At 38.4% G+C, this 23,367-nt stretch overlaps 1 long non-coding RNA gene across 2 annotated transcripts; it reads left to right on the top strand.

Moving 5' to 3' along the window:
• The first annotated feature begins 48 nt into the window (after positions 1-48).
• LOC135302155 (uncharacterized) lies at positions 49-22,147 on the top strand. 2 transcript variants are annotated; one of them, XR_010363861.1, is made up of 14 exons: positions 49-1,351; positions 1,637-1,759; positions 4,705-4,863; positions 8,551-8,794; positions 10,105-10,227; positions 11,848-11,880; positions 13,020-13,147; positions 14,069-14,173; positions 15,271-15,348; positions 16,367-16,432; positions 17,084-17,195; positions 17,316-17,433; positions 19,621-19,750; positions 22,011-22,147. It is a non-coding gene; the product is annotated as an uncharacterized LOC135302155 (long non-coding RNA). The 2 variants fall into 2 exon arrangements; XR_010363860.1 differs by lacking the exon at positions 1,637-1,759 and having other exon boundaries at positions 11,848-14,173.
• The last annotated feature ends 1,220 nt before the right edge of the window (positions 22,148-23,367 follow it).

The raw sequence follows: 23,367 nt of genomic DNA, 5'->3' as shown, positions 1-23,367 counted from the left end.
TGCAGTGTCTCACCAGCAGTGTTGTGATCACCTGCGTTACAAATCACTGCTCATACCCTCTTCTTAAAACTTTCTGGATTAACTCTGAGTTTTAACCAGCTTTTATCTACATTCCTTACAACATTTAGAATGTGACCTAATAATGCATGTGTCTTCTAAGTGATGTGTTTAGTCAGATTTATTTATATTTAATACCCCATAGTGTAAAAATCTCCCTTTTTGAATAGTTCTGAAAGGATAAACAATTTATGTCTATTATTATGCTCATCAGGTGAGACAAAGATAAATCAAGAAGATATATCTAAAAGGATCCAGGAACAGACATGTTTGTTTACACTTGCATCAAAAGAATAATTATGGGCCCAAATGATCTAGGGAAGTCTTATTTGATGCCACTTCTTCTGACTTCTATAAGTCACTTTGCTTGCACTGAAGTAAAGAGCCAGAGGTAACCCAAGGTTTCCAGGATCTTGCTAGAGTTAGATGTGTAGAGGTCTAACACAGCAAATAAATATATATAAATCTTACAATATGAAACTAAGAAAAAAACATTTTTTTTTTTCAGAGCAGCAACAAATCAACAAAAACCACAATATCAATGTTTTAAACATATATCCTATCAGTAGAAGAAATTGTAATGTGCTTTATCTAGGGGGGAATTCTGAACTGTTAGAAGTTCAGTTCTGCATAGTCTGGACAAGTAATTAGGTCCTTTCTGTAGACCACAGAGAGAAGTATGGAAAAATCGTGTTGATTTCTTTGAGGGAGCTGTTTAAACATCTCATATCTGACTCTTAGTTCAGATCAGGGAAGATTAATTCCAGGCTCAGTCTGGAGACAAACGGGAGGCACTTTTCCAACTGGGGTTTTACATGCTGTTCACATAGCAAGCACAATTTCCTTCAAACCAGAAAATTTTGCAAGATCAGACTCTTTTGAAATGATAAAGACATCATTTGCTTGTTTGGTATGTGCCAGCTGATGGATTCTGTTTGCCACTGTTTTAAAACAAGGAATAGCTGCACCAACTCATTTATTTAATGATAATGTACCAGATTATAGGTTTATTATTACAGAAAAATATCTGGTATTTGGGAAAAAGGGAGAAGAAAAACAGACGCTAAGTAAGAACTCCAAAGTGAACTATCCTGGACAACATGTGAACTACCACTGAGCTCACCAATAGTATTGCACATGCCAGAAAAGCTACTGTTCTCCAGAAAACAAGAAAACAAACACAAGTCCCCTCCAACCCAGTGCACCTTCTTTCCTAAAAGTAATCAGCTGAGCTGGAAGATGAAGAAAGGACACTTCATTACAAGGTAGAGCCTGGAACAAAGCAACATTACAGGTAAGACACAGATAAATGAGGACTATTTCCAGGTGGTCCAGGTTATCCTATAGGATCCTGTGCTGGCTTGGAAGCTGCTTACGATCAGGACCATTGCTAAACTCTTGCGTAGGAGTCTCTGTTTCTGTGCTTACTGTGGCTTAATCTTTGAGCTAGCAAACTTTGGGAACCCTTTCTTGAGTCAAGAATATGCTTGCCGTCAATGTTGCAGATGACAGATGTGTGGTAGTTCACAACTGTGTTCCTTTCTAATTTTCTCAAGGCCTCTCCCCCTGCTGTCAACAGATTAATGCTCCCCTTTATGGCAGCTGAAGGATTAGCTCAGCTCAGTACAAGGGAAAGCTGCTGAGAGGTCAAACCCAACATCTGTGAAACTGGACAGTGACATTTTTTACAAGGTATTTGCAGGTGCTGTCTCACTGCTCTGTTACATCTACAAGGCAATCATTGGGTCTGACATCTTGACTAAAATTTTTTCTGTTTCCTAACTTCCACTCTTTTCACCATCTCACAACTATTTCTCCTTAAATGTTATTATTTTTCTTTTTTAAAAGCATCATACTTAGAGCTACCAACATGCTGAGTAGTGCACTCAGATGGAATTTCTGGATTCTGCTGCAAAGACTAGATGAATGTTCATGAGTTCTTCCTAGTCTCATTTTTTTGTTTCTCTTGCCTATTTGGCTAAAACCTACAGGAGTGAAGTGTTCCTTTCCATCCTTTTGTACAATACTGAGGTCTCTAAGATTGTTGCCTTCATTTGAGGCCATTTAAAGAGAATTTATTTTGAAAAATAAAAACAGAGGCAAATTCCTTTGACAGTACCAGTATGGTCTTTTTGTTCGTGACCCTTAGATATTCTTTGTGTGCAAATGTCTTTGGAATATTTTTGCAGTTAATGATCTGGCATGACTGTAATAGAGATTCCTTTTGTGTCCAACACCTGTTCATCTGCAGCTTTCATTCTCTAAAAACAGGTGATTTCAAACTTTTTTCTCCATTTATAGAAAATTATTTCAGCACTTCTGTTGCTTGCAGGCTCATCTGAGAGCCCCTTTCATGTGGCAATACTTTTGTTGCTTCTCATACTCAGTGGAAATTCTGCCTTCTTCATTTATCCTTTGATTACCTTTTTAATTTGTTCACTTTTCTCGTTATGTGTATCAATGAAATATTGCATCTGTTTTAATTCAGATTTAAATGCTATCAGTTGGTGTGAGCAATAATGAAAAAATTAATTTTCAAAGTGCTGAAAATTAAATAATTAAAATATTGTTTAGTAGAGGTGCTGTTGACGCCAGGATCTCAGGCTTTAAGTATTTTGAAGGTACTTTTAGGGTAGAGTGTCTTTCACTAAAGAAGTATGGATATATTTTACTTAAAAAAATTCTTTCTTAAATAATTTGCATTTTTATTTTTTAATTAGAAAGGTTTCTATTAAAATACACCATAAAAAACTTTTGCAAAATATTTTACCAAAGAGGTTCTTATGTTTTGTTTTCTTTCACAACATTTCACAAAGTTTTAACATCCCTTTTTACCTTGAGTCCAGAAATGACAGTGTTATCAGGAAAAAAAAAAATCTAGTTTCACCCAGGGACTACTTTTCCAAGCAAACACCACATGTTTGGTTTTACTTGCAGCACTGTGATAGTTCTGTGCTGCAGACTGGAGGTGTGTTCTGTGTGGGAGGCCAAGGGACAGGAAATGTATGAAATAAAAGCAAAGATCTTGCTGAAAGTGCTTCCTCCTGCTGAAGATTCAGAAAGCCCTTGTCATTTGGAGACTGCCCTGTGGCCCCTGAGGAGTTCAGGTGTCCACTGCCTTCACTCAGTACCCTTTTTCAAAAAACCTTGAGTGGTAACTTCTCTGTTCCCATCATGACAGCTGAGAGCTGCAACCCTGTGGATAATTCTGATTTTGTCTGCATACCTCTTTCTTTCTGCTTTATTTGTAACACTTGCTTGCTGAAGAATCTTCTTCCTTGCTATTTGTTTACCCATGACAGGCTTTTCTGAAATCTAAGCAAACTGCAGTCAAACTCACCACATAATTAAAATGTTTATTTTGTGTAAACACAGCATTGTTTTGGTAATACTAAAGCATTTTCTGGAAAACTTAACCAATTTTATCAGGGACAGTTGCTCATATTATTCTCCTCCATTTATATATTCTTGTCAACAAACTGCTTTTAACAGTTCAAGTAAAAAAAAAATCTCTCTGGAAATATAACTTATTTTCAAAGAAGGGAAAAATTTCAAATGCTTAACGTGAAAGCTTGTTTCTTTAAAAATTAGAAAGCAATTAGAGAATCTTCTAAAAAGAGTCAATTGATATGTAGCAGCCCAAGGTTTGCCATAGACTGCATTTTTCTTTTTTCTTGAGGAGTACAGTGTTGCTATTGTTCAGTTTCATGTTAGTTCTGGCTGCTATTCTACAAATCCCATGGACAATAGGGTAATTTAGAGGCCCCTTTGCAGCTGGGTGGGAAAGGAATTGCAACAATAATGGTTTAAATATTCTTAAAAAGTGCTTGATAGTTTTTTAACTTGTTCTGGTGACCTGATCCCATGAATAAATAAATTTTAAAAAGTCTAAGAGATGCATTTGAATCTTATCTCACTTCCTAAAATACTTAAGAACCAATTTTCCTTACATCTGGAATGTCTGCAGTCAGTTTGGCTGTTTTAATCTGGGTGAAATCTGAATGAGAGCAAGTAATCTAGAGACCTGCAAATGAACCTTTCTGAAATCTTTAAACCACTGCTGAACTCATCAGAAATATATGATCATTATACACTGTTATGCATCCAAACTCTCTTCCAAATCTTAAGGGGTGAATGTAGCCAGAAAGTCAGCTTCCCTTGGGGCCACCTGCTAAAGTGACAAAAAAGGTCACACAAAACATTTTCTTGCCCTGGGAACTGCTGAGAATTAATTTTGTCCTCTAATATTCTTTAGAAAATGTAAAATTTGTCTCTAAAGAAAAAGATTATTAAAATCTCTTCAGAAAATGAAGCTTAGACTAAAGATTTTTTTTGCTGTAGCAGAATAAGGTTTTCTTAATTTGGTTTTTCACATTACAGTGTCTTGTAGATCTGAGTTGCTTTTAAAAGAGCAGAGTAAATTTTTTTGGTTTTATTTCATGATGCAGAGAAATACAAAGGGATTTATTAATTTATTAAATTTAAAATAATTATTTGTTAATTAAGAAAACATATTAATTGTCAGATGTGAGGAGTCAAGGTAAGTGTAAACAAATGAATATCCATTGATGTTGTTTCTTCAAGGTACAGATTTTACCTGGAACTGAGTTTCATCTGATATTAATTTAAAGAGATTTTCTTCCATAGAGACTTGGTGTGCAAAGAAGAAGAGGGGAAAGTATTGGGAATGTCTGTCTGGATGTAACTGAGCAGAAGCATGAGCCTTCTTCCATGATTCAGAACTCCAGGCCTCATGGGTGTCCTGTTCCCAGTGGGAGTTGAGAAAAATGTAGCCATGAAAATCAGGTGAACTGAAGCATGAGATCTCGTTTTTCATGAGAGGAGAGGATAATAGAAAGAAAAAGCTGATAAGAATTGAACCCAAATGTTTAGGAAGGAGACACTACTGGGGCTTGTTGAAACTTGGGAAACAAAAGCAAATGAAATGTTGCAGGGAATGGTTATGAAGGCTGGAAAACTAACTGTAGTCACAATCAGAGTTATAGTTACAACCAAAGTATCATTTAAAACTTTGATATTGATGAAGTATCAAGTGAAAAATGGAAAAATGAATACAACACTAGGTACTGTTTTGCATTAGCAACAACATCAAAACTGGCAGCTGATCTGCACGTGCCTTGCTCTGCAATAGTGACAGGAGTTCTAGAAGCTCATTAATTCATTGGCACAGATTAGAAAAATGGATATATTCTTTTTCTGTCAAAACACAATGTAACCCAAAGCAAAAGAAGTCTCTATGCTTCACAACTCATGATGAAGTGCAAACTGAGTTTTCAAAAGCTCCTTTTAGATGTACTTAAGGACTTGCTGGGGGAGAAGTGGGGACATCTACTGGAATTTTAAAACACTTCATCATATGTTTCCAAGGCTGCTAGTGAGACATGTTTGGTTTAGGTCTAAAGTTGGATGAATAATGCAGAAACAATTTCTACTTATATTTGTGCAAATTTGGAAGCAAATCTTCACCCATCTTGGGGTTGCTTTTGGTGTCATTTCCCGCACACACGCACAGAGTTATTAAACTTTAATCGCATAACTGTTGGCAGAAAATAAATGTTGAGCTCACACAGGAATACTATGAAAAGTGAATTTCTAATGTGCTTTCTGTAAGCCTGTGTACCACAAAGCTGATTCCATGAGTTATGTTCATTAGACTGGAGGATGGAAACAATATTAAGTGATTTATAGGACTAACTGCAATTGAACAGTGAGTTTGTGCTCAGAGTAGCAACCCCTTACTTTAAAAGAAATTAGAAAGAATTCAATGAGGAAGGAATATGTGAAGGAAATTGCAACCCACTCCCCACATTTCATGGCAAGAAGGAAGGAAACTCATCCATCATTAAATGCGATCATTAAAAATTATTCACTCAGATCCATTTAAAGCATGTTCTAACTTTAATCTCCTAATTTCTTGGGGCTAGATTGTGATGTGCCCTGCATGCCCAATAAGAGTGTGAAGGCTCTTCCTGCATCCTGATCTAGGTTGCTTGGACCTTGGGATGGGGTCTGCAGGAGCAGCAGTGTTGTGGATGTGCTCCCTTTCTCTCCTCAGAGGAAGCCTGGGGAAGGGAGGGAAAGGGGAATGAGATTGCAGTAGAGGAAGCTAACCAACCCTCTCTCTAGATACAGAAATCCTGGTTTTCTGAGTTTGGATGAAGGTCAGGGTTTCCTAAAATTTTACTGCCATGAACCAGTGAATAAATAATTCCTGCTGGGACAAGGAAGGTGTAGATGAAATTGGCCTGAAGGGTGTTTTCCAGTGTTATCTGTGTGCCACTGCAATTTGCCTGTCCCATGCCCTTCAGTCTATGCCTTATTTTAATCCTTAAAGTTCAAAGATCTTACGGCTTTACAAGGTTTATGACCTGATTGTATGATGTGATTGTGTCACACAACTAAAAGTTGAAAATGAGAAGCAGGAGTTTTCCCACTCACCTTAAACTAAAAGCCGAAGTACCAATATTTGAAGTGCATTGGTGCTTCATAGACTGGTCTATAGAGTTTTGGAAACACTGTTTTACTGGGCTCTTTGCATTTTCAATCTTTGCATATAATGGATTAAATAAATGGTGTGATTTCTGGTGGGTAATGTGAAATGATTGCTCAGCAATAGTTAGAGTAACAGGCACAAGAAATGCCACATGCAAAATGGAAAATGTTGTTCCTGTAAGTCCCACCATCATTTTTCAGTCTTACTAAAAACTGCTTCAAATATTACACATAGCTGGTTCACATTATTGTGCTGGGTTTTTTTACATGGGTTTTTTTTCTTTTGCTAAAAATTGTCAGATCTGTGAGAAACTTTCTGTAAGGCTTTCCACCATGCTGTTCTTAAGGATTTTCTGCTGGAATGACAAAAGAGAACCATTTGCTGCTCATCAAAATGCACATTTACCTCCAGTCTTACCCTTAATATTCTATTCTTGCAGCCTTCACCTGGGTCCTGGGAATCAAAGGAGATCCCAGTCACCACAGCTTTCTCAGTAGTGGGGTTTGTTTTGCACACTGTTTGCAGTGTGCTCTGGTTATGAGACTGTCTGGTTAAAGAGATCACAAATGACAATCTCACCTGCTGCTCACTGTGGCCAGTTTGGCTGTCAGCATTATTGTGATCAATGCTCACATGACTGTTTTCTGACTTTAGTAATAAGTTTTTATCCTCTAGTTTTGTTAGTAAGTGTTGACTTTCCTGCACTGTGTCTCTAATTTATTAAACTGACACGTTTCTATCAATATATCAGTCTCATTTGGCTGGCCTGCTGCTCCCAAGTTTTCTAAATTTATCCCAAATAACACGTTTTTAATTGAAAAGAGATTCCCTGAGTCTGCATGCATATCCACATACATTTCTATAATTTTTGAGGCTTAAACCTGGTCCTGTTGCAGACCCTCCAATATCCAAGATGTGTGGACAAAGTTCTTGTATATTTTCAATCAATACTTTTCATAATTACACTTTAGTGGGTCAGGTCATTGCTGGGGAAACATACCTGTATGTTGGAAATGTCAGAAGCTGCCTGCACACTGATGCTGGCAGAGCTTCTGGCACATTTTCAGAGTACTTTATACTACATCCACTTACACAAGCTGAAGATGTAGATGAAGACATTAAAGTAAAAATACTCCTGTGTTAAGCTAGTAAGACAATAAATGATTGAGGGTGCAAGTACTAAAATCTTCTCCAGACAATAGCACATAATATCCAATTAACAGTTGGGGTAAATCTGTTTGAAATGTACTCCATATCATTTCTGGCAAGAGTTGCTTTCAGTAGGAAATTACAGAGAACATTTAAATTAGCTGTGAGAATTATCCTGAATAAAAAGCTAATTATTTATTATATTTGCATTTTGTTGAGTTTATTAGTTGTACTTCCTGGCTAGATTTTGTGGATCCTTTTCTGTCCTTTCTGCACAAAAGCCCAACTATGGAAGGTTTCTGAAAGCAACAATTGTGATTTTATAATGAACCACAAGAGGGGGGAGAATGAACATAAATGAAAGAACTTGATTTTAGTGAACAACTGTTACAACATTTAGGGCAGTGATGTATCAATGCTGAATTTAGGAATCCTGGCCAGGTGTTGGCTGTGGAATGAAGAGTTTGAGCTAATAGTGAGACATTTTCCCTAAGATTCATCTTTTCAGGTCTGCTGATTTATTGCTGAGCTTCTCTTAAAGCTGTGGGCAAACCACACTCTCAAATGTTTCTTGCTATGCTGAGTGTGCTCATCCCTTTCTTTATTGCCTTGATCAAACACAAACAAATGCTAATGAAATGATAAAAATAGAGATCTCTCTGACCTGAATAATCAGTTTTATAACTTTCTACCCTGCCTTTTATTTTTTTCCCACATTTATACAAAAGAGCTCTTTAGCTCAAGTAATCAAGGAATTCCTCCCTGGTGCATTGATGAAATTTTGGTGTCAATATTAATCAGCTTATTCTTGTGATTATGGACTGATACAGGACTGGTGAATTTCCAAGTGGTTTCAGCCTGCTCTTTAAAGAAGTCTCATAGTCCCCTGGTCGTTGTGTGCAGAAGCAGCTACACTGATGACAAAGCTGGGAACTCCTGGAGATGGTACCCTGGGACTGCTGGGACCACATGCCCCTGGATCAGTCCTTGGGAGAGGATGCACAAGCAGCTTTGGCAAGGATTCATCTTCCTAATCCAAGGACTGTGGTGACAGTTCCTATAACCAGCTGAAGGGTAAGGAAGGAAAACAGATTTTTAGAAATCACCCATTCCACTGTCCACTTTTTTAATTTTTTTTTTTATTTTATTTCAAAGTGTATACAAGGGACAAATACTTTTCCAGTATTTGGTCCTTTGTATCTCATGTTCCTTCTGGCCTAGGCTGTCAGTCCTCTGGGAGAGGGATAGGAAAAGAAGGATTCTTACTTCCCCTCAGATTAAGAAAGAAGCAAAGCAACAATTATAACAGTAATATGAGGATAGTATTGCAGCAGGTGTTTGCAGCATGGCAAAGAAAAAAAAAAGTAGAACAGCCAGAAAACCTCAGCTTTTCATTGCAAGTAATTACAAGTAGCTCACTAGACTGTAACTCTGAGAGAACACCATGTAATGTTATTAGGCAAAATGATAATGTCCTTAATTTTATGTTCAAAAGCTGAATGGTTCTGAAGGAGGCTTGCAAAAAGAAATTAAGATAGTTGTACTAGAAGAAGACAGAATGTTGATTACCAGCAGCGAGGTATCCAGATTTGACTAATGGCACAGTTATTGTATGCATAAGCCCTAATGGTGTTTAAGTGGTTGCTAGAATGAATGCAATTAATGTAATTTATTTGTCAACATCCAAACACTATAATACTCAGAATAGGATGGGAGGTCCCTTGCCTAGCACATAACCCTATGAATATTTTTCAGTGTCTCTTTCCACAAGTACACAAAACCAGTAACTCTGTCGGGTTTTGTGTTGCTTTCTTTTTTTTTTTTTTAACTTTAATTATTCTCATGTTTTTAAGGCATCATATGCATTACTCCACTGATTTAAACTGATTTTATTTGCTTGGTTTCATGGATTTTGGAGGCATATTTTAAGATGTTTTGGTCTGCCTTGCCACTTATTGAAGACCTATTCTACATGTCCTGAGTTGTTTAGAGAGGGATCCTCCTAGATTGTCTGAACTACTGTAGGGTTAGCAGTAAATTGATTACTTTATTAAATTGCTTCAGTGATTGATGGTGATCTATGCTCAAAAAAAACCCCCAACCAACCAAAATAAACCAAACCCTGTGTATTTCTAATGTGAGTTTCTTTCAGCTAAAAGCTGGAGTTAATAATCTTTGAGGTCTTGTCATGCTGCATCAGAGAACCTTGTGTTAGGGGAGAACTTTCCCTAAGTGTGACTGGGCTGTAATCAAAATCTTTGAATGAGACAGATAAAGCTTCTCATTGTGTGTCTTTTGCTTTTGATTTCATATTTTAATAACTTTCTAACCATTTCAGTATTTTCACTCTGCATTTTTGGGTGGGATTTTTTGGATTGTTTTAGATCTAAAGACCTCACTAATGTCAGGTCTGAGAACAAAGTGCCTGTGATGTCCTTGCTTGATATTTTCCTACTTACCCAAGGAGACAGGAGCATCAATTCTATTGAGAAATGTTCCTCTCCATGGTAAGGTTCTTCCAAACGTGTAGAGCAGCTGTGCTGCAATGCTCTCCCCTCTCCTTGCACTAATGTGGAAACACCCCAAGCTCTGGCATTGTTCATTGCTGACTCAGGGAGAAAGCAGAGTCATTATTCTCCTCCAGATGAAAATTGATTGATATATTAGGGTTAATAGCAAAACTTTATCAGCTTACACTTCAAGTAAGTTATTCAAAAATATTGACAGGCTCTCTGAGCTACTGCTGCCCTCTGCACTGAGGACTGACATGGCAGGGCTGGATGAGACAGAGTTGCATTTCAGTCTGGATCCACATCAATTACCTTATTGTGGAGCCACCAGTAAGAGACCCTGGGCTGTATATCAAACTTCAACATAAGCAGCAGCTGTCAAAGACATTTGATTAATTATTGTTCATTCATCATTTCTTGTTCAAGATGGAAAACCCTTCCAAACCAAGGCATAGAGAACTTGAAATTGCTGTTTAGAGCAGTGGACATGTATTTTGAAGAAGGTTGACAGATTTCACAAATGCTTGTTACTTACATGCTAAATAATTTTTTAGTGTAGTGTCTACCTGCCATACCTAACAACACAGTTAAAGGAAGAGATACATCAATGAAGTTCCCTTATTAAGAGGGGAGCTATGTAAATTCATATAACTGTTTCCTCTTTATTTCCTCTGACTTGTATGGCTCGTTTGAAGGGGCTGTCATGTTTAGGAGAGCTTAAAGTAGCATGAAAATATTTCTCTTAAGACTTATTACTACAAATGGAAGGATTTTCTTGTCTTCTCTTTTTTTTTTTTTCTTTGTCTTTTTTACTTCTTTGTCCTCTCTGGCTAGAGAAATGTAGAGAGAGAGAAGCACAGATAGTAGAGAAACCCCTTGTAGTGGAACAAACTAACTGGTACTTTCAACTCTCTTGTGAAAAAATGGAAGACTAAAATTTAGGTCTGATTCATAAACACTAAATTGCTAATGGTTTTTTAAACAATCTGCTATATTGAAAAAAAATGTATCTTCATGCCTATGTGCCTCTGAGTTCCTCACAGCAGTTCACAATCTTTGAATTGCTTCTTTTTGGTAGCTTGATCCTAGGAAAACCTGTAAGAAGCTTTACTTACCATAGTGGTCAAACTCTACTGTGCATTATTTCCCATGCCTGCACTCTATACAATGATAAACCTGAGGTGCTTGAGTTTTTACCTCCAATAATCACAACTAGAAAACCACAAATGAGCTTTTCATTTCTCCCTTGCAAGAGCTATAAAAACCAAGGTAAACCATCCTGCCAAATCACTTTTATAAGGACCTCACTTTCCTGTTCACTAGTTTTACTCCAAATAATTAAAAGCAGCACTTCTGCCCTTCACTGTGGTTTCCAAGGAATTCACAAGGTGCACATGTTCCATCCAAAGTCCTGAGTGAGACCAAATTGGAGGTCCTTGGTGGGTTCATAGCCCAGGGCTCCTACACCTGGGGATTTGAGCTATGGTGTCCACAAAGTCCCCTTCTCCAAAAGATGGAGGTTTTACAATGCTGAAATGAGCAGCCCACATAAAATTTAATACAGTGACAAAGATGAACTTAGTCCTGCTACTTTTTTTTTTTTTTTGCTTCAAATAGGATTTATCATTTTGATGCCTCTGTAAGGAAAAGGTGAGCTGAATACTTAAATACATGGGTTGATGTTTGTTTTGGAGTTTTGGAGTTTTTAAAATAACCTATTTCTGTCTGTGAAAGGTCTTTAAGCATTCTGCATTCTCCTTGCTTTCCAATTAAGTTTTCTGGTGTTTCTAATGTGGTCCTCTGGAGTGCTGGAAAGTAATAGGAACAAGAATGCATTTAATACCTGGCCTGGCGACTTGGCAGCAAAGCTTAGCACTCCAGTGTGGGGAGTAGCAGGTTCAAGCCCAACCCCAGGAGTGTTAGTACTTGGACTGGCAGAGGGCTGGTGTAATGCACAGACAGTGAGCTCATTCTGCAGGTGGAGTGTTCAGCTGCATTGATCTTGTGGCAAACCCAGCCCGCTAAGGTTTTGGAGAAACATTGGCTCTGATCTGAAAGGAAATTGTGCTGCCTTTCCCTGTCTTTCCACTAGTTTAGCTTGCAAGCTCTAATAACATTAAAACATACTTTAAGCAAGAAGGCTGACGCAGCTACAGAGACAAAAAGTAATTTCCTATAAATAGTAAATACAATAAGCAAAACTCTAATCTCTCATTTGGTAATTGTATTTTCATGGGGTCAGCCAGCCTCCCTGGCCAGGTTGAGGTCAATTCTAAAATATGTGCATTATATACATTAGGCATTTGTTAATGAAGCATAAATTTCATCAGCAAGCTGGATGCCAAAATCAACTCATTTGGGTACATGGTTTGTATCTACAGTGGTGTCTTATGGATTTGTTCCATAGCTGAAACAGCAAGTCTGTGTAGATGCCACGAATGGCATACAATAAGGGAAAAAAAAAGGAACACCACAAGCATTATAGATGAGCATAAATCTTCTGAATTTTGGTTAAATGAAATCCAGAATGCAGTGGATTCCAAGATAACAGTAAATAAAGGGTAAGGAAAAGACCATGTTTCCAGAACCAAGAAAACCTGGTCAGGGATAGAAATTATTCCATTTGATAATATCTGGTCAGTGCTACTAATTATTTCCTTTGACAAGACATGACATGAAAAAGGTAATAAAAAAGCTAAATACAAAGCAAACACTCAATTTTAGAGCACCATTTCCTAGAAGGGGTTCAGTGGGGATTCACTCTAGAAATTCACCAGAATTTTGCTCAGATCCATCACAGGGAGCCGAGGCAGAGCAGCAGGAAGATGACCCCTCTCAGCAGTTGAGCAAGAAGTCCTCATCCTTACTTCTCCTGCCAGCCTAGTGTGTCAAATGTAGGATTTTGTTCTCAAGAATGGTGAGCCTAAAAATGAGAACAGGCTGAACAAACTTAATACCCAACCTTATGATGATGGTACCATAACACTCTTCCCTTGCAAGCACATAAGCAATATTACTTCTCTGCTTTGGAAGTAAGGCTTGTGAGTCCTTTCAATGTGTAGGCTGGAATACTGCTTTGCTTTATTTAATCTACACAGGGTCTGAGGACAGCAGGATTTTGGCCATTTTTTATTGCCCATTAAAGTGGAAGAAGTGTTTCAGAGTAGTAGCCAATTTGAAAAGGAATATGAAATAAAATAAATTCTTCAGATTTCAGGAGCGTTCTCCATTCATTAAGTTTTCATGGCTGAGCACTAGATCATTGCGTGCTTTGGCAGTGGAAAATAAAATTTCAGAAAGAGAAAACTTTCCCAGTAGCACATGTTGGAACAACACTACAGGCTCCAAGTTGGGTTAAGCCAATTGTAAGTTTGACAGCGGAATTATATCAATCTCTTTGAACAGGCAATCCAAGGAATTTTTGTAGAGCCATGTGAGTTGTTCTCTTAGTTTCGATTCAGTAACTTTCATGTAAAGTGAAGGTGAGGTTTTAGTAGGCAATAGAATGAGCAAATTATTGGGAAAAAGTTTACACCATGCCAAGAAATGTCCTGCAAGACATTGAATCCCAGTGAGACTGGCAAATGAGTGAGGGGAAAAGGTGATCTCCTAATTCTTCATTCCTCTTTTCCAGTGGAGCAGAGGATGGGTAAGTAAAGGATGTTAGTCCGTGTTCCTGTGTACCCAAAATTCAGGCAGCAAGGAACTGAATAATAGATATATGGAGAAAGGAAGGATGTAGGTATAAATTGACAGTTCTTCATTAGTAGAAATGAAAAACATGATGTTTTTTCTACATGTATTTATGCCTGGATGTAAAACACACTGAGACCCACAGAACCCCATCCATCTACTTCAGTGGGCTTTGGGACAGTGCAGACATCACCCTGTTGGAATGAGGCTGCAAGGAACTTTCAGAGAGGCTGTTTCTCTTCTGCTGCAGGTAATAGTGTTACAGTCTAAGAGTTAAGAGGCTTTTTATGAATACGACTTGAGAAGAAGCAGATCCTGATTGCCCTTGCAAATGAAAGCAGTGAGACAACATAGGTTTTCAATAGTGTTAGCTTCCAGGTTAAACAAGACTGATTCCCTTTTTGAAAATCTCTGTACTGTTCAAATTAGTGCAAACAGTATCATGGGTTTCTTGGGGGGAAAAAAATCAATGACATATTTCCCCCTTTGTCCATCTAACTCTGGGGAATGTAATGCTGCTGAATATGCTGGCTTTTGTAAGAGATGTAAAACAGAGTCTGTGATCATTTGTGGTCATTAAGGATAACTTTTTTTTTCCTTTTTCATGAATAGAGGTGTTAGTGAAGGTGTTCTGGCCTAATTCCAGTGCCAGTAATTGGATTTTTTTAATTTTTTTTTTTAACCTACACACATTCCTTCAGCAGTTTCATTTAGTTCTGTGTGCCGGGTTTAGCTCAGTGTTGCCACATTGGCCCTCTTTTTTTTTTTTAGCTAGACTGATGTAAACAGACACTAAGACAACTGTATGCTCTCTTTCCCCTCCCATATAACCCTTTATAGCAAGAACATAATTACTGCTTAATACAGTTTCTTCACATGTGCTTTCAGTATTGTGTCTCTACCACCTCTCCAGCAATATTTGATAGGGGGACGTTTCTAGAAGGCAATATTCAGAAGGAACTCAAAAGGTGAATGGATTATCTATTAGGAACTGGACATTGGTGGCTGAGCTGTTCTTCCAACACACTGATTTTTAGCCCTGTAAAGGGAAATACTCTCAAGTCAGCTTGTGGCAGGAGGTGTAACCCGCTGTGTGCTGCACTGTTGGATTTGTAGTGATGGGTGGTATCAGCAAGAAATACAGATAATTCTGTCTCTCTGTGTAATCTGGTAAGACACTTCCAGAATTCATCAGGGAGGAACCTTCCAAAATTCCAAATCTTCCAAAATATATCATGAGCAAACTGAAGGCAAAAGTACAGTGTTAGATGGGAGAAAGGAAGAAACATGAGGCGCATGAGATGCATTAGAAGCTGAATCAAATTCTTATATCTTCTACTCTGACAGATATGAGGACATAATGGAAAACAAGGTTGCTGTCTTTCTGCTGCTGTGCCTAGTTGAAGTCACAAAGGATGATGAAAGGTCAGACACAGTCTAAACCTCTCATCTTTCATCTACACTGAAGAGTTTCCAATGTGCTGTAGTCCAGCGTTAGCCCTTCTACCCTACTTTACAGAGGGGCTCTTCAGCCAGGCATGAAATACCTCAGAATGCTTAAACAGCGTGGGAGTGGCTCAAGTTTGTATTTCTAAAAATGAGGGTTTTTGGTCCCTTCAGAGAGATCAGCAGAGCTAAAATATAGCAATTCAATCAAGCTCAGAGATTCCCTCAGACATTCCTTGTCCCATGTGATTCCAGGCCCATCACAGTCTTAAATCCACAGGTAGACCCTTGCTTCTACACCAGAAAAAGTCCATTTGCTCATGGGGGAGCAATTAGGGATTGCCATGTGTTTAACTAGCCTGGGAATTCCCCCAGTCCTCCTTGGACTTTGTTACTAAACAGGAGAGACCCCAAATCAGAGCACAGTCCAAACCCCAGTGTTAAAGGCCTGCAATGAAAACTTTCTGTTGGGTGCACCCTCAGACCTTGGGTGTCCATCAACAGGACTGGACATCACAGAGAGGCAGTACTGAAAACAGGTATTCAGGCTAGGCAAAACTGAAATACATTGGGAAAAGAAGTGTATAGTTCCTATACAGATTACTCTTTCCAGCAAAATAAATCTGCTTGCTACTAGAAAATTTCATTGTAGGCTATCAAGGGTTAAAAGGCATTTGAAAATCAGCTTCTATTGGACTATTTTGTTTGGCCAATATCTGACATGGGTTGTACTGAGCACGTTTTGCCACCTGGCCAATTTTTTTCCCTGCCAAGCTATTCACTCAGGCTTGTGGTGTGAAAAATAGATGTTTAATAGTCAATGAAGTACTATAGTGGGTAATAGTTTATAAATTTCCATGACTTATTATGCTCGGCCTAAGTGACTGTTTATTAAGTGTATTTAAAGCCCCCCATCTCATTAACTTACAGTACTGGTGATTCCCTCCTCCCACCACTGGTGTTTTTAATGGAAAATATTCACACGTCTTTCTCCTAGGGCATGTGAAACAACCCTGTGGAAAAAAGACTGCCTGGATAAGAACAGGACATCATCCTTGGCTAGGTACAATGTGTTTATAATTTTTGGAAATAAAGTGGATCTGAAATATGAGATATATATGTTGTGGACCAAGAAAAATCTATAAATATCCTTTGTAAAAAATACAGCTGCCAATATCCCACCCTTCTCTGCTCCGGGTTCACAGTGAATGACACGGGCAGTTTTATCAATAAAGCATGTCTCATGTAAAAGAAAAAAAAAATTAAACCAGCAACTTAATTATGAAATACTGCCTTTATTTTCTTAATGGATTCCATGGTACTTCGGGGAAATGTTACATACTAAGGTTAAATAAATTCTCTGCTAACAAAAACCAGGCCGAGCCTTAACTTTAGGGATCTACTATTGGCTGTGCAGTGGAGTTTCTGTAGCAGGGAAAGACTGCTAATTATAAAAGAACATGTTTTGTTCCCCTGTATTAACCTCTAGAAGGAAAAAGGTCATTGGTCGCTCTTGATAAATTCTGTGAAATCTCTCAAAAGGATCCTGCTGACATCAATGAGATAAGCATCCTTTTGTCATATATAATATTTTAGTAATGCTGTGCAAGTGAAACTCCAGATTAATCCCTGAGGTGATTCCAATGAAGCTACTAGGAACATAATACAGTTAAGCTTGGTCATCTAACACTTGTCTTCATGCTGTTTATATCAGTTTCCTGAAGGTCACTACTTGGAAGCTGAAGACAAACACAAGAGAATGGCAGTATGAAAATATAAAAAATTGGTAAATATTATGATAATGTGAAGAGATGGCTCTAATAAAGGTAAAGGAAGTTGTTCATAAAATCCCCTCCAGTAGAAAGCATCTGAGAGCACAGTTTTTCTAAACTGGGATGTTAAGCTGGCACAGATGTTACAGAGGAGCCCTTTCCATACAATCTCAGATGCCACATCTGGAAACAGCCACGAACGTCAGCTCAACCTGTGACAGCAACGAGTGGAGCAAGAGCAGGGCCACCTGTGCTGCAGGGAGTGAGCAGCTCTCTCCTGGCCTGCTCCCAGGTACTTCCAAACAGCAGATATAAAATACGTGCCCCCAGTGTTGAAGGAGTTAATGTGACATTGCAAAATGAGCTTTGCTATTTGCTGTTTTGTTTGGCCAATAGCTGACACAAGCACATTTTGCCACCTGGCTAATTTTGTGCTGCCAAGTTATTCATTCAGGCCAGTGGTGTGAAAAAGGAGGCATTTAATAGTCAACAGAGCACTATATAGGGTAATAGTTTATGATTTTCCATGACTACTTAGATGCTGCTCAAATTATTCTTGATTGAGCGAATTATTCTTTTTTAAAATCATCCCATTCATTTATTTACTAATGACTCTATCCCTTCTCTCCCCTGAACCATTTTTTAAAGTGGGAACTATCAGCCATTTCCATGTTTGAGGGGATTTAGCCAAAGGAAAACTATGAGCATATTATAGCTCAGATCACAACTTTGAAAGACCTTTTGCCAAGATATTAGATGTTGCATAAAGCTCCTTTCTGAGCTTTCCAGGGAGTCCTGCACAGGGGTCAGATGAGCTGGAGAGAAATCCTGACATCTTGGTTCAGCAGATGAAAATATTAGTCCTCTCTGCCCCCCAGTTATTTTATTTTTTCAGCAGGTGATTGGTTGGTTTTCAAGACGAACCACAGGCTGATGGGCTCATTCCAGTGGGGTCAGCAGCTAGCTGAAAACCCTTCAGGGTTGAGACAGGGAATCCTTGGCAAGGCCATCCAAGATTAGTGTTGGAACAGCAAACTCCTTCCTCAGGAGATCCTACCTGTTAATAGTTGAGTTATTTATCCTGCAAGGTGCTGGTAAAGGTGCTTAGATGAGTGCCAGAAACAGCATTTTTTCTTTTGTGTGTACTTCCTAAGGTGATGGAAGCAAGCAGGAGAGGCAATCCTTTGCCTGTCAGAGCAAACACACAATGGGACTGTGTGTAAATTGATTTTCCAGACTTTGGCTTACCTGTGTTAAACCAAAGAGAGGAGGGCAGAGCAAAGCATCCTGCTCTACAGATGTCAGTTTATGAAGCCATAATGCCAGAAGTTGTCAGAGCAAAATAATGCACGTTTTTGTGATTTTACCTGATGTCACATCCTTTAGACAAACGCTGGTGTTCATATTCATTGTATGGCTTAATTGGTTTGATACAGAACAGCAACACAAGTGTAGAGAGATGCTTGTTATGTAGGTCTTCGTGTTGTTTCAAAGTCTTTATTATTATGACAGCAAAGTCTTGTTCATTAAAGTTTCACAATCCATTTTCATTAGGATGAAACTGATTCTGTAAATGAACAGTTGCTCTGAAAAATCAAACCCTTGCAGCTATCACAGGGGAGGTACAAAGTCTGTATTAATTATCAGGAATATGGTGTCGATCGAAGATGTTAATTGCCCTGATGGTTAGTTATTTGGGGAATTGCCATGCATTTCATGCAGGGATAATAAAAATGAATTTTTAAACAAAGAGATCTTAAAATAATATATAATCTGTAGAGAATACCAACATCAAAGGCTTATCTCAAAGCTTTGAATTTTATCTTTGTGGTCCAAAATGTTAAAGATGAACTGAGCAATATTTCAGCTGGTTCAAGTTTGTGAGAGGAAAACAAAACAAGAGTTAATTAACTGTTATTACAAACCTTTTCAACTTTAATTTGACTTTCAAATATTAGCATTTATCCATGAACTATGCTTCTGGGTTTGACAAATTAGCTTTCACAGAACAAGTTTAATTAGGCTTCATTGTGCTTTTATGTCACTTTGCACAGTTCCAGACAATGAATGGATTAACTTACTAGAAGTCATATGTTTAAAAGAATTTGTTGAATGCTAAAAAGGTTGACAAAGTTGCAAAGCTTTACCAGCCAAATGCAGAGAAGATGCATCCTGTTTAGCATGATAACACGCATTCTTTGCAGAGAACAGCTGGTGCTGACACACACAACCCTGCCTGGCTGCTCTCAGCACCCACAGGCTATGTCACCACCCCCTTCCCATCCCATGCCATCCTGGGAAAGTCTGGAGTGTGTGTTCACTACCAAAGCCTGATACCTGTGAAAGACAGGAAAGGGGAGAGCTACAGGTGCACATGACATGACTAAGCATGCTGGTTCTCTAGCTGGAATAAAATAATCTCAGTGCAAACTTGTATTTCTGTTTTAATTTTTGATTTCTTTTTTTTTTTTTTTAACAGTGGTATTAGGACTGCTCCATATTTATGCCATATTTATGAAAGATCAAAAAAAAAAAGAAAGGGAGAAAAGGAGAAAAGTGTGAGACTCTGAAGCAATATAGCAAACTGATTTGTCTCAACATAGTCACAGGTGAGAGTGGAGAACATTGTAGAAGAGTATAAATAAATGTGAAATTGAGAAATGTTGCTTTCCTTCACAAAGGGATGTGTCACTTTAGAACTCACTAAATACAGATTTGGTATTACAGTAGGTACTGTCTACAGGAAAGCTTGTTTTGTAGCTGGGTTATTAGACCTTTTCTGGTTTTTTTTCTGACTTCTCATCCTCCTCTCTAGCCACACATGTGCTTCTCTGCCCTGTGGTGTTCAACTGCTTTTGTCTAGACAAGCTAGAACAGTCAGGAGACCCCAAAGAGATCTAAGAGGTGATATAGTGAAAATTTTGCTTGAGAACAGAAAGCCATGGCAATCTGTTTTGTGGAGAGAAAGAACAGAATTCTTCTGGGGAGAGAGCATTGTATCAGACTAAAGAACAGATTTGTGATGGCTGCATGTGGGGAAGCAGAAATAAGTGCTTTTAGAAACAGGCAGTGCTGAAGCAGCAGTGGGCTTGTGCTTGTTTGCCCATCCCAAATCACACAGCCCTTTCCTGGTGGCCAGTATAATTTAGGAAAACATCAGACTCTGCTAACTCATGGCTGGCTGACTGCCTGCAGATTCTTCCAGGAGTGATGCTGCACCAGCAGTGTCCAGTCAGGACATTTATACTAAACATTTCCTGTATTCCATGGTCAAGAAAGGTCAGTGCTTATGTATTGGTTTAGTGGCTTAATCCAGTTAAGGATTCTCTCTATGCAGGAGCTTTGCCTGGTTTCCTCACTGCTGAGGGTGTGTCCTGTCAGGTTTTGAGTAAGAGTGCTGTTGGACACTGTGGGGTACTTTACCATGCACACTTTGTTTGATAAACAAGAAAGGTCTTATGTGAGTAAGTAACAAATAAAGGAGTTTAGGAGCATAAAGAAGACAAAAGAGAGGAGCAGTGCGATGGACAGAGCAGCCGTATTAAGCAGCAATGAAAACCAAACAAAACTAGAGATATTGCAAAGGGGAGAAGAAATGAGTCAAAAAATGCATTGCAGTGCAGTGGTAGCAAGCTGAAATGAAACCTAAGGAACAAGGAGCAAGCATCAGGCTTCCACTTCAACCCCAATAGGCAGCAAGATGAAATATGCTGTAGTGACCATTTTGTAAAGGGTCCTTTAGATTTAGGAGAGAGAGGCAGCTCTAGCACTAGCAGCACACTGTAAGTTGCACTTTTTCCTCCTTCCCTTCTGTCTGGCAAGTGCCAGTTACTCTGTTTTTCTGTATGCTCATTACTGGAATTTTCCAGTAACTTTGCACAATTCATATAAATATTTAAAGCAGAGCTCTGACTGAAACCAAGGTAGAAAGAAAGTAATAGCAATATACAATATGCTCTTATACTTAAAACCCCCATTCCCCTTATCAGGATTTATGAGTGTTCAAGCAGGAAAGGCCCACAAACACCTTTAACATTATCTTATGTTTTCCTAAAGTTCTACTAAAAGTAAAGACAAAATCTATAAGGTTATATGTATAAGATCTGGTTGGAAAGTGGAAGAACAGTTTATGGAATACTATAAAATATTTGTCATAATTTCTGTTTTATAAGGTTGAAAAATGCATACTGTTTTCAAAACACAGTCACTGTTTTGCAAATCATTTTTTTCCCCTGTTGCTCATATTTTTCCCTTTTGGTACTGAGTCCATTAAAATCCATACTGTCTACACATGCTTGCTTCCAACTTTCTTCCTGCTTTCAGTCTCTCTGCTTCAGCTACATTGGGAAAGTTATAATAAATAATAATGAAAAAAAAACCCTTTTTTGTGAGCCCAAAAAATAAAGAATGCTTTATTTCCAGAGTACAAATTTACATGAGACTAAGCACCTTATTCTGCTAAAAAGCTGTGACATGCAAGACTCTTATATGTACTATCTTGGTCTGAAAATAGCTTTTAGTGCTCTGTTTGTTACTTATCCTGATTGATTCCAATGAGATTTTTCTGAATAAAAGTAGTTTAAAATATTAAGTAAGGATTTCAGGATTTGGTGTGCTTACAGTGAGGTCCCCAGTGCTGGAAAGGTTTATACATTTCCTTTAAATGTGTGCACTGTAAGTATGTCCTTTGAAGTCAGTGGGACAAATCCTCAGCCGATATCGATTGCTACTCTTCCACTGATTTCAGTGAAGTGATAACATTTATTGTAGCTGAAGACATATCCCATAGAGACTGAATGCTATTGTAAAGTTGCATGCTTAGAAGCTTTTTCCACATTTACCCCAAGACTATTTCCTCTCTGTTCCCAGAACCTTCAAGCAGCCTTTTATAGTATTTCATTTCACTGGAGTGCTGACACGAGTTCCATTTCAGTGATGGAAGAGAATCCTACACTTCTGTGGAGCATAAAATGTCATAAACAAAAGGCAAGTGATAAATTGGACCCACACACTATGCTTTACTTACATATTTTCTGTGTGTACAGTGTGCTGCCTGTACTGGTATGGCATTCATTCAGGTATGGTTTTCATATGTGAAAAGATTGTACTTGTGTCATTTTTCACTCTCCTAAGTTGTACATGGATTCTGTGAAACTGTGGTCATTGAATTCTTTTACTTTTTGCTCCCTGTTGAAAGGTGAAATCAAGCAGGACTTTTTGTCCATTTGCCATATCTGACAAAAGACTTACAGGGACAATCCATACTCTCAATTTATGGCTGTGAAGCCCCTTCTCTCGATTCATGTCTTAGGCTGATTTTAGGGCATGTTGATCTGAAACCACCCTCTGACACTTCCCCATATTTTCTCTTGCAGCTTCCTGTATGCTCATACCGTGCCCAGTGGAGTTTGGTTGTGTATAAGGCCACAGCCTATAGTTTTTTTATGGCTTATTCTTTAAGTTTCTCCAGTCCTCTGGATTCTGTGCCTATGGTGGCATAAAAATTACTCCTTAGGCTGATATTTGTGGGTTTGTAGATAGAGCCTAGAAACACCTTTGGAGGGAAACAAAAAGAAAGACATGAAGCTGTTTTTCCAGATAAGCTCTTTCAGAAGATAGGATGAATCATAAGGGCTGGTACTGGGGACTGTTGGGTTTCAGATAGCCATCTCACTAATAAAAATAAAAAAATCTGAATTTAAACTCTTCCATACTGAACATTTTGATAGATGAACTTCGGAGCAAAAAACTTCAGCTGTGTGTGAGGCAATTGGGAAAAGGCAAGATCATCAGACTTAGCCAAATCATTTTGACATGGCAGTCCTTGCATTACCAGAACATGAACCCAAGGCTCAGAATAAGTTTTTTACTGCTGAACCAGGGAATATAAGTATTTAACACTTTTCTGGAAAACACCAAAACGATTTTTGATAATTAGAAACAGTAGCCTTACTTGTAGACTCAGCAGTGTATGAACTCTACAGCTACCTGTTTGTTCCAAAGCATGGTTCCCAGAACCCAGAAGACATGGCCCAGGGCCAAAACCCCCAACCACCCTTACTCAAGGTCTCTTGCTGAAGGAAGAATGTGTGCCTCTTGCTTCTGAGGTACCAACAAATGGGACTGTACTTAATCAAGGGGGGAAATTCTTCATTTTTTCTGGAAACTTCTCCCGTCGGCTTCAAATACCAAGTCAAGTTGGGTCCATTTACCTTCATCCAGAAAC

The sequence above is a fragment of the Passer domesticus genome, chromosome 6 (genome assembly GCF_036417665.1).
Source record: "Passer domesticus isolate bPasDom1 chromosome 6, bPasDom1.hap1, whole genome shotgun sequence".
Classification (NCBI taxonomy): Eukaryota; Metazoa; Chordata; class Aves; order Passeriformes; family Passeridae; genus Passer; species Passer domesticus.
The sequence above is the reverse complement of the archived record's forward strand: the minus strand, read 5'-3'. Positions and strand labels throughout refer to the sequence as shown.